General features: G+C 33.9%; 1 long non-coding RNA gene across 1 annotated transcript; it reads left to right on the top strand.

Annotated features, from left to right (window-relative positions):
• Nucleotides 1-7,598: 7,598 nt before the first annotated feature.
• Nucleotides 7,599-11,237, top strand: LOC127734038 (uncharacterized). Its single transcript, XR_007997363.1, has 2 exons — nt 7,599-7,874; nt 10,695-11,237. It is a non-coding gene; the product is annotated as an uncharacterized LOC127734038 (long non-coding RNA).
• Nucleotides 11,238-11,684: the final 447 nt, after the last annotated feature.

Genomic DNA, 11,684 nt, shown 5'->3' with positions numbered 1-11,684 from the left:
AAATGCAAAATGTACTACTTCTTTCTTGAAACGTCGTACAAGTCAGATATAAAACAAAGGTAACAAAAAAACAGGCCGGAAACAAACTGCCGTATAGTTCTTCTGCACTTGTAGTCAGGGCAAGGTCCTCGGCTATCAGCTAGGACCTTCACCTGACTACTCGTGCAGAAAAACTATCCGGCAACAGTTGTTACCGGCCTGGTTATTTGTTACCTTTGTATTGTATCTAATACTTATTAAATTGTTAATTGTTTAAACATTTTAATAAAATGCATGCTGCTGGCATGTCAGTAACTGCTAGTAGTCCTTTGTTAATTTATGTATCATTCTCATTTTGATTAGTTTCTTTTGTTACCTATTCTGACATCGGACTCGGACTTCTTTTAAATTGAGTTCTACTGTGCGTATTGCTATGTGTTTCTTTATTCTAGATGGGCTAGAAGTATAGAGGGAGGGTTGAGATATCACAATTATGTTTAACCCCGCCGCATGTTTGCGCCTGTCCCAAGTCAGGAGCCTCTGGCCTTTGTTAATCTTGTATGTTTTTTTTAATTTTAGTTCATTTACATGTTTTAGAGTTTAGTGTGACGTCCATTTTCACTGAACTAGTACACAATTTTATTTAGGGGCCAGCTGAGGACCACCTCCGGGTAAGGGATTTTCTCGCTGCGTTGAAGACCCATTGGTGGCCTTCGGCTGTTGTCTGTTCTTTGGTCGGGTTGTTGTCTCTTTGATATATTCCCCATTTCCATTCTCAATTTTATTGAACAATCAAAATGTGTGTAATTGTGGTTAAGGCGAAGTATATGTAATTGCACGCTTCTAGCGGAATTCGGGATAAAGATGTGCGTCGTTAGTTACGCGAGCTAGCTCCCTTACTCCAAACAAGGAATAATTGGGAAACAACATAAGCAACGTACAAAACAATGTATCGGACGTGTTTTTCTTTATCTTCAGATATTAAATGCGGGTTTTATTCGATATGCTTAATTTTTAAAGCTGCTGTTCATTTGAATCAGAAAAGAACACCGTATTACCGGATAAAGCATATCTCAATGTTTATATCCTTGGAATGTAATAACTGCTTCATCTACGTTCGTTCGTACCTTTCGTCAGAATGTAAGAAAGCTCTAGTGATACGTTAGGGTACATATAGTATCTACGACAAGTTCGTTAGTGATACGATTTAGTTAAAAAGTCTGCAGTGATGCATTAGGGTACATATAGTATAGATCTACGATAATGAAAAAGTCATTGTGATTTGTCAAGGAACATAAGGTAATGTACATGTATCTACGATTTGTTAAAAGTGCACAATCGATTTGAATAACAGAGACACTGTTATCAACCAAAATTGTATTTTTGTAACTTTTGAGGGAATAACAATCATATGTTGATCGACCAACTATCGTTGTTCAAAAGGATTCTGTTTTAAACGTCACTGGTTGTAATTCTAAAATCATAAAGAAATATCTTTTAGACCACGTTATCGTTATATAATAAATAGTCATTACTGAAAAACGTTAAAGTGTAAACCAACCGCTTGGTTGTTGTTCTATATAATAAATAGTCATTACTGAAAAACGTTAAAGTGTAAACCAACCGCTTTGTTGTTGTTCTATATAATAAATAGTCATTACTGAAAAACGTTAAAGTGTAAACCAACCGCTTTGTTGTTGTTCTATATAATAAAAAGTCATTACTGAAAAACGTTAAAGTGTAAACCAACCGCTTTGTTGTTGTTCTATATAATAAATAGTCATTACTGAAAAACGTTAAAGTGTAAACCAACCGCTTTGTTGTTGTTCTATATAATAAAAAGTCATTACTGAAAAACGTTAAAGTGTAAACCAACCGCTTTGTTGTTGTTCTATATAATAAAAAGTCATTACTGATAAACGTTAAAGTGTAAACCAACCGCTTTGTTGTTGTTCTATATAATAAAAAGTCATTACTGATAAACTTTAAGGTGTAGACCAACCACTATACTAAGGATTTTCTACCCCAGGAGTAGATGACCTTAGCTGTATTTGGAAAAACTTTTAGGAATTTTTGGTCCTCAATGCTCTTTAACTTCGTACTTTGCTTGGCTTTTTTTCAAACTTTTTTTTATTCAAGCGTGACTGATGAGTCTTTTTTTAGACGAAACGCGCGTCTGGCATACAATATTTTAATTCTGGTGTCTATGATAAGTTTATTTGTTTGTCGTTTTGCAAAAGTGTTGGCAATAATATTAATTGCAAAATAATCTTAAGTAACATACTGAAATTACGTTTTGTTTCTTTTTGCATATTATTTACGGTCATAAGACTCTTTTTCGCTTAAATTAAGAATATGAAAAAAATTAAAAATAAAGCTGTTAACAGCCCGCGGACTTCATAACAGATGACATTTTATATATATATATATAAAAAGAAACAAACATGTATGTAAAACTACGTGGACATATGAAATTTGAATTTAACATATGAGTCTTAAGTTAAGCATTGTTTTATTTTATTATTATTATTGTTTTATAGTATCTTTTTCTTTTTAAATAGAAGAATGTGAATGGTATATGTATGGACGAAGCACTTTATGAAAACTTCTATTTAACCACATACCTATACTTGATACCCTCTACTAATTTGTCGGAGAACATTATTGAGGAGATATGCTTTATTGTTGTATGGTCCTTCGGTACACAACTCAACACAAGGAGTATTGTGTTCAAATATTTTGATAAAGTTGGAAATTATAGCGACGCACCTTTTGTATGTTACGTTAAACTGTCATTTTCGTTCGTTAACAAACTAACAGCAAAAGAAATAATGGTCTTTAAAAGCAAATTCAATGATATGGAAAGGTTGATACTCCTTAAGTCCCAACACGGCCTTGTATATGAAGTGTATACAGTGAGAACTAATGAGAGAAGAGATGCGGGCTACCAGGAGAAACGTCTGTCTCAACCTCAAATCAAACGTAAAATAGACAATCTGAATGTTAATATGACAGGGAACCATGAGGTAGAATTATGTGGCAAAAGTATCATTAAATGTGAATTAAGCAAGGATGCAGAAGAGAAAAAAATGATAATCAAAGAGGTGACGTGTAATGACTCCATTCAACAATCCCTTCTATCTACCGCAATGACTACTGAAGACTTCGTTAAATACACAGTCATGGGGATTTCAATCATTGTCTCGACTGCTTCGGTTATTTTCAACAGAAGATTGGGTACGTTAAGAAGTATTTCCGATTCAAATTTGGAAAATCTGTTAAATACTTTGATAATTTCAGATATGATATTTCTCATTGGAATAGCTGCTGCTGAACATTTCACAGTGTGCTACATTGTGGGTGTTTTCTTGCATTTTCTTTGGCTTCTGGTATTTTCATTCCAATCTATTGCGTTGTACCTTATAATAAAAACCAATATGTCTGACAACAGTGCAAATGAATCTGGGACCAAGCGTTACAAAAAGATCCCTTTCACATTGTTTGGCCTTTTCTTGCCATTTGTGTTTGTTGCACCTGCAGTTATACTTGATTTAATGAAGATTCCGGATTTCAGTCTCAATTACAGTGGATTCATTTGTTTTCCTACAGGGTACCCAGCTAACCTGATGTTTGTATACATACCAATAGGTTTGTCCGTTGTAAACAATATATCATTACTCGCGTTTATTGCATTTGCTTTGAAAAAGAACACTTTAGGAAAATCTACTTTTCTACAGAATGTTCCAGTATTTTTTCAAATCACTGTCGTGACCTGTATACCGTGGTTTATTGGATTCTTAGGGGTCATTATTCAGACTGAATTGATGGATTTCTTATTTGTAATATGTTATGGTATCCAAGGTCTATTAATTGCAATTGTAAGTTTGACTGCAAGACGCGCATATTATTCATTCTGTAAGCAGTCGCCGACAGAAACCTAACTCTCAATTGAAAACTAGCAGTATCAAAATATATTCACTTCACAATATTTATTTATCTGATTCCATGTAAAGTGAAAACCTTTTTTTTCTCGTTTATCGTCAGTTTCAATAAAAATAAAGCAAATGTTTCGATTATTACATATTTAAAAATGTGTGCTACAATTACAAAAGTTCTTGATTTGTTTTCTTTCCTGTCATTAGTTTGATTTAACTAAACTAAGGATATACAACGTGGTTTTGCTTCATAATCAATAATCAAATTTAAATTTGTCTGATTTTTTGACATAACATTTATTCAACATTATTAGGCAAAAAAACAGCAACCAAAAACAACAACAAACTGGTCAGCCAGTGAAAACTTAAAGACAAATGATCACTAACATGAAAACCAACTATTTCTAGCTGTTGGGCAGATCAATAACAGCTCAATGATCGCTAACGTGAAAACCAACTATTTCTAGCTGCTGGGCAGATCAATAACAGCTCAATGATCACTAACGTGAAAACCAACTATTTCTAGCCACTGGGCAGATCAATAACAGCTCAATGATCACTAACGTGAAAACCAACTATTTCTAGCTGCTGGACAGATCAATAACAGCTCAATGATCACTAACGTGAAAACCAACTATTTCTAGCTGCTGGGCAGATCAATAACAGCTCAATGCTCACTAACATTAAAACCAACTATGTCTAGCTGCTGGGCAGATCAATAACAGCTCAATGATCACTAACGTGAGAACCAACTATTTCTAGCTGCTGGGCAGATCAATAACAGCTCAATGCTCACTAACATTAAAACCAACTATGTCTAGCTGCTGGGCAGATCAATAACAGCTCAATGCTCACTAACATTAAAACCAACTATGTCTAGCTGCTAGGGAGATCAATACCAGCTCAATGATCACTAACGTGAAAACAAACTATTTCTAGCTGCTGGGCAGATCAATAACAGCTCAATGATCACTAACGTGAAAACAAACCATTTCTAGCTGCTGGGCAGATCAATAACAGCTCAATGATCACTAACATTAAAACCAACTATGTCTAGCTGCTGGGCAGATCAATAACAGCTCAATGAATATAAGTTAACTTGAATAAATTACTACCAAAGGAATTATGTTGGTGTTGATATGCATTGTACGACTTTGCCCCAAGCAGAGCTATAGAAAAATAGTACATAAATGGGTGTTACATGGACACATTTTAGATGATACACGGACACTTTTTAGTTGTTACACGGACACTTTTTATGAATAGAATCAATCGTGCATGATCAGTGAGTTCATGCATATGGGCACTTTAAATTTCAATAAGATTTGAACTGTTTGTTTCACCGACATATTTCCTGTCTTTTTTATTAAAATATTTACGTTGACATCAATAACTATATTTTTTTTTCAAACAATTCCAGTATATTACTATTCATATCAGTACACTAAGGGATTGACCATTTTACTTCAAAAGGGGGGTTATTGTTTTTTCCTAAAAAAATATTCTGATCCCCAATTTTATGAGAAAAAACATGTTGTGTTCAAGCAGATGACAAAATAATGTTCTGATTCCTGATTTTCCGAATACCGTATATAATAGTGCTAATTTCGAAAAAAATATTTGGGTGATAGCGTTGAAAAACTAAATAATTTTCTTACTCACAAAAAAACATACCCACCTTTTGAAGCTAAATGGTCGGTCCGTAAATATTCTTTTTTTTTTCAATATATGGCATGAATAGTATTCTGGACAATGCTGAAAGTTAAGAAATGGTTCCAACGTTTATATTTCAATAAAAAAGACAGGAAATATGTATAAAAAAAAAAAATCAAATCTAATCAAAAGATAAAATCCCTATCAACTCACAAATGCACGATTGATCCTATAAATAAAAAGTGTCCGTGTAATACATGTTCAAGTAGGCAGCAAATCTTGAAGAAAATCATTCAACTTATGTCATCAATTTTAGACGGTAAGCTGCGATTGGATCATATTGTGAGACGTGTCTAATCCTGATCAACACTATTAGAGACATATAAAAACCTAAAACCTAATTACAAGGCAAAATCCATTTTTCCATAACATTTCATTTACTAATAAAATAGGAAATTCATTCTCTTTATACATTTATATTGTTATTGAATTTATATATATTGAATTCATATATTTGGGAGCAAACGTACGATTTGTATTATTTTTAAAGGGGGAATGGGGGAATGGAATGGCACATCCTGCATTTTTTAACAAAAAAAAAAGATCAAGCCTGTTTATTTTGAATTTATTTTAACCTCCCCCCCCCCCCCTTTCCGTTTTTCCCCAATACTTACATTAACTGGTATATGACCATTTAAGTTTCTAATCTGTTTAATTTTGCTACCTCTTCTAAATGCAAAATGTACTACTTCTTTCTTGAAACGTCGTACAAGTCAGATACAAAACAAAGGTAACAAAAAACAGGCCGGAAAAAACTGCCGTATAGTTCTTCTGCACTTGTAGTCAGGTCTAGGTCCTCGGCTATCGCCTCGGACCTCCACCTGACTACTCGTGCAGAAAAACTATCCGGCAACGGTTGTTAGCCTCCTGTTTCTTTGCTACTATTGTATTGTATCTAATACATGTACTATTACACTTTTAGAACTAAATGCCATGACGGAACACATATTTTCGAATCACTGATTTCTGTAAACCTCTTCTATTTTGGGTATGCGTAGGATCGATTGATAAATGTTGAAGCTTCTGACGTTAATAAGTATAGAAGATCTAAACGGTTATTAATAATAATAATTTTGATCTGTTTAATCGTACAATTTGAAAAATAAAGTATGAAAGCCAGAATATGTTCATATAAGGGAGGGAGGTTGAGTTGAAATGTCTTGAACAAGTCATGAATGAAAACTGAGCGGAAAAACGGGTTTTATAAAGGACTTTTATTTAAAAGTACACGAGCGCGTATAGGATTTTCAATGACACACCTCACTTTATGGAAGGTAAAACTGCCCCTTGCCTCATCGTGCGTGATAATTATCAATAACAGCAGCATATGTTACTAAATGATCATAATTATACCGGAGAAATTAATTAACTTCTTTTGAAGTTGGTTAAGTCGTCCCATAAATTCCATATTTTTTTATTAATTGATAAAAAAACCCATCATGATTGAATCTATAAAAATGAAAGGTTACCATAGGGTATGATAAAATTTTGACAAGGAAAGGTAAGGTGTATTTGGCCATTAAAATGTAATACTAAAATGTTTTCCTACAGTGATATAAAATAAAGTAATTAATTTAAGATACCATAACAACTTATTTTTTACAACCAACTAACTATCAAAATAGTAAGGAGCAACCTAGTAAGGAGAATTCATCTTAGTTTCAGGAATGTTTTTTTTTATTTCCGTACTCCGACCAACTCCGGTAATAATAAGAAAGAAAAGAACGGATATGTGTTGGATGAGCGTGACATAATTCAAATCATCTTCAAAACACTAGAAAATTGACGATGTACTCTTAAACATTTTATGCTCCTGTTTTTCTCATGTTTGTCGTTTTGTTGATTATCATATCCGTCCCCAATAGGGATCATTCGTAATATTTCTTCCTGTAGACGTCGCTGGTGTTCCATAAGTGGTTGTCGGAAACGTTTTAATCACTTGGACGCTTGAATCGCATTTACGTTGCACATGTTTACATTAGTAACCACAAATTATCGACACTCGCTAATTTCACCAACCTAAGCTTCAAAATTGTTGTGTCCCCGGCTGCAATTATTCTGAAGGGGGACCACAGATTCCCAAAAGACAATGAAATTCTTTTGAAATGGAGAGAAGGCATCAAGAGAGTTGATCCACCCATCAAAAATATCTAGCCTTCTAGGGAAACCCGGCGGAAAGTCGACCAAGTTTGCCATAACCAGCTGATAACCATGTCATGCCAGGAGATTATATAACAACAGGATTAGGTTATTATGTATTTATATTTTTTTTTATATTTAGTACATTATTAAACCTCTTTGTTTCATTTTTTCTCGATTAAACAGCCCAATAATTTGACAGGTTATTATTTATTAAAATAGGGGGATGACACAGGGATGTATTTATTCTTCAAATATACCCTCACACTTTGCAAGTTTTTTCCTAGTCTTCACACTTTGTAAGTTTTTTCCTAGTTCTCACACTTTGTAAGTTTTTTCCTAGTCTTCACACTTTGTAAGTTTTTTCCTAGTCTTCACACTTTGTAAGTTTTTTCCTAGTCTTCACACTTTGTAAGTTTTTTCCTAGTCCTCACACTTTGTAAGTTTTTTCCTAGTCCTCCCACTTTGTAAGCTTTTTCCTAGTCCTCACACTTCGTAAGTTTTTTACTAGTCTTCACATTTTTTCACCCTTTTACCTTTGTTTGCATTGTAAATAAGAAATAATAATTATGTTGTGCACTTAATTATAGCAAGTGAAATATATTTCCCTGACAAAACAATGCATGAAAGGAAGAGAACTACATATATTGGGAAATATGACAATCCCTATATTGCATTCTAAAAACAAGAGTGCACACGCTGAAATGTCTCGCCTTCTTTACTAATCATTGATATTATGTTGATAGTCCTAAATATAAAGCTTTATTACAACTGTCACATAAACTTAACATTAACCAAGTAAACTAAACATTGACCACTGAACCATGAAAATGAGGTCAAGGTCAGATGAACCATGCTAGGCAGGCATGTACAGCTACCAATTCTTCCATACAACAAATATAATTGACCTATTGCTTATAGTTTAAGAAAAACAGACCAAAACACAAAAACTTAACACTGAGCAATGAACCTTGAAAATGAGGTCAAGGTCAAATAAAACCTGTGTGACTGCCAAATAGATCATAAAATATTTCCATACACCAAATATAGTTGAACTATTGCATAAAGTATTAGAAAAAAGGACCAAAACTCAAAAAACTTAACTTTGACCACTGAACCATGAAAATGAGGTCAAGGTCAGATGACACCTGCCCGCTAGAAATGTACACCTTACAATCATTCCATACACCAAATATAGTAGACCTATGGCATACAGTATAAGAAAAACAAACCAAAACACAAAAACTTAACTATAACCACTGAACCATGAAAATGAGGTCAAGGTCAGATGACACCTGCCAGTTGGACATGTACACCTTACAGTCCTTCCATACACCGAATATACTAGACCTATTGCTTATAGTATCTGAGATATGGACTTGACCACCAAAACTTAACCTTGTTCACTGATCCATGAAATGAGGTCGAGGTCAAGTGAAAACTGTCTGACGGGCATGAGGACCTTGCAAGGTACGCACATACCAAATATAGTTGAACTATTGCATATAGTACTAAAAAAAAAAGACCAAAACTCAAAAACTTAACTTTGACCACTGAACCATGAAAATGAGGTCAAGGTCAGATGACACCTGCCGCTAGACATGTGCACCTTACAATCATTCCATACACCAAATATAGTAGACCTATGGCATACAGTATAAGAAAAACAGACCAAAACACAAAAACTTAACTATAACCACTGAACCATGAAAATGAGGTCAAGGTCAGATGACACCTGCCAGTTGGACATGTACACCTTACAGTCCTTCCATACACCGAATATACTAGACCTATTGCTTATAGTATCTGAGATATGGACTTGACCACCAAAACTTAACCTTGTTCACTGATCCATGAAATGAGGTCGAGGTCAAGTGAAAACTGTCTGACGGGCATGAGGACCTTGCAAGGTACGCACATACCAAATATAGTTGAACTATTGCATATAGTACTAAAAAAAAAAGACCAAAACTCAAAAACTTAACTTTGACCACTGAACCATGAAAATGAGGTCAAGGTCAGATGACACCTGCCCGCTAGACATGTACACCTTACAATCATTCCATACACCAAATATAGTAGACCTATGGCATACAGTATAAGAAAAACAGACCAAAACACAAAAACTTAACTATAACCACTGAACCATGAAAATGAGGTCAAGGTCGGATGACACCTGCCAGTTGGACATGTACACCTTACAGTCCTTCCATACACCGAATATACTAGACCTATTGCTTATAGTATCTGAGATATGGACTTGACCACCAAAACTTAACCTTGTTCACTGATCCATGAAATGAGGTCGAGGTCAAGTGAAAACTGTCTGACGGGCATGAGGACCTTGCAAGGTACGCACATACCAAATATATTTATCCTATTACTTATAATAAGAGAGAATCTAACATTACAAAAAATCTTAACTTTTTTTTCAAGTAGTCACTGAACCATGAAAATGAGGTCAAGGACATTGGACATGTGATTGACGGAAACTTCGTAACATGAGGCATCCATATACAAAGTATGAAGCATCCAGACCTTCCACCTTCTAAAATATAAAGCTTTTAAGAAGTTAGCTAACGCCGCCGCCGCCGCCGCCGGATCACTATCCCTATGTCGAGCTTTCTGCGACAAAAGTCGCAGGCTCGACAAAAACCATGGTACACATGAGCATAATTTTTTTATTTGTTTGTCGCAATAAAGTCTGAATTTTCTAAGGACTTTACATTAAACTTATGGCAAAAGCTGTGTGAACAATTTTTTTTAATTCTTCAAAGTTGGAAATCAAAGAGTATTTTTGTGAGAAAAAATACATCACACACATACCCGCATTAAACGCTTGTCCTTTATGAATGATAAGAAAAATTTCTGAACCTGCAGTTTATTAAATAACATGATGCTTTGTGGTTTCCTGTTTTAATATTTCAGAAGCCATCATGGATAACAGACTTTTTACCCAACCATGAAGTGATGGATGGGATACATCTTTATGTTTAAAATGAATTCATGGTTAAAATCCAAGTGGCTGCAAGTGCGAGGATCAATACTTCTGTCAGAACCAGATGTAAAAAAAAAATTTGACAAAGGTGACAACAAATGGCAAATAGTGGAATTATGAAACAGGATTTATTTACTAGCCAAGACAGTTCGATCCTTATATTAACACACAAACTTTTCTGAAAGGGAAATTCCAACTAGATCAGAAGAAAGTAGTTTGTGATAGAAAAGTGTCATCCAACCGAATTCACATTAAAAGAGTCCTTGTATTGTCTAAAAGTTACACAAGGGTAAAACTTAATGCCCCTCCTTCGCTGTGGCAGGGGAATAAAAAATCTGAAACATGTAATTCCACGTGGAAACTTCTAATTCAACTTGGTTCCAGAATTATCTATGTTTGCTGTGTTCTTTCTAATCTCATAAAAATACATTGTAAATAAATATGCATAAAAGATGAAATGGATTTACATGCAATTGATTTTATTATTTGTTCTAATGTGGTGCTGCTTCACCACTGCTTTCCCAGTTAGCACCAAAAAAAAATAGAAAATGCTGAAAAAATATTGTAGAAAAATATCAAACTCATGCAAAAATGTATGGCGTTAAAAATATTTTCAAAACATTTTCATGATACTTTTTAAACATCATTAAAATGTTACTGAATTTTGATGACAATGTTTGTAAAATGTCTTATAAATGATTTGAATGTGTTTGTTAATCAAATATCCCTGAAACATTTTAAAAACATATAAAAATTCATTTCTGCAGGATAAAATGTTTTGAAAAAGTTCAAAAAATATTTTTTAACAAAATGTTTTAATCATCTTCATATTCTCAAAAAATCGTTAAAAAAATCATTTAAATGTTATACGAAATATCATTATAAAAATGTTTTCTAACATAATCTTTCAAGTCCTTTTA

This window comes from Mytilus californianus, unplaced genomic scaffold, assembly GCF_021869535.1.
Source record: "Mytilus californianus isolate M0D057914Y unplaced genomic scaffold, xbMytCali1.0.p SCAF_3, whole genome shotgun sequence".
NCBI classification, from domain to species: domain Eukaryota; kingdom Metazoa; phylum Mollusca; class Bivalvia; order Mytilida; family Mytilidae; genus Mytilus; species Mytilus californianus.
The sequence above is the reverse complement of the archived record's forward strand: the minus strand, read 5'-3'. Positions and strand labels throughout refer to the sequence as shown.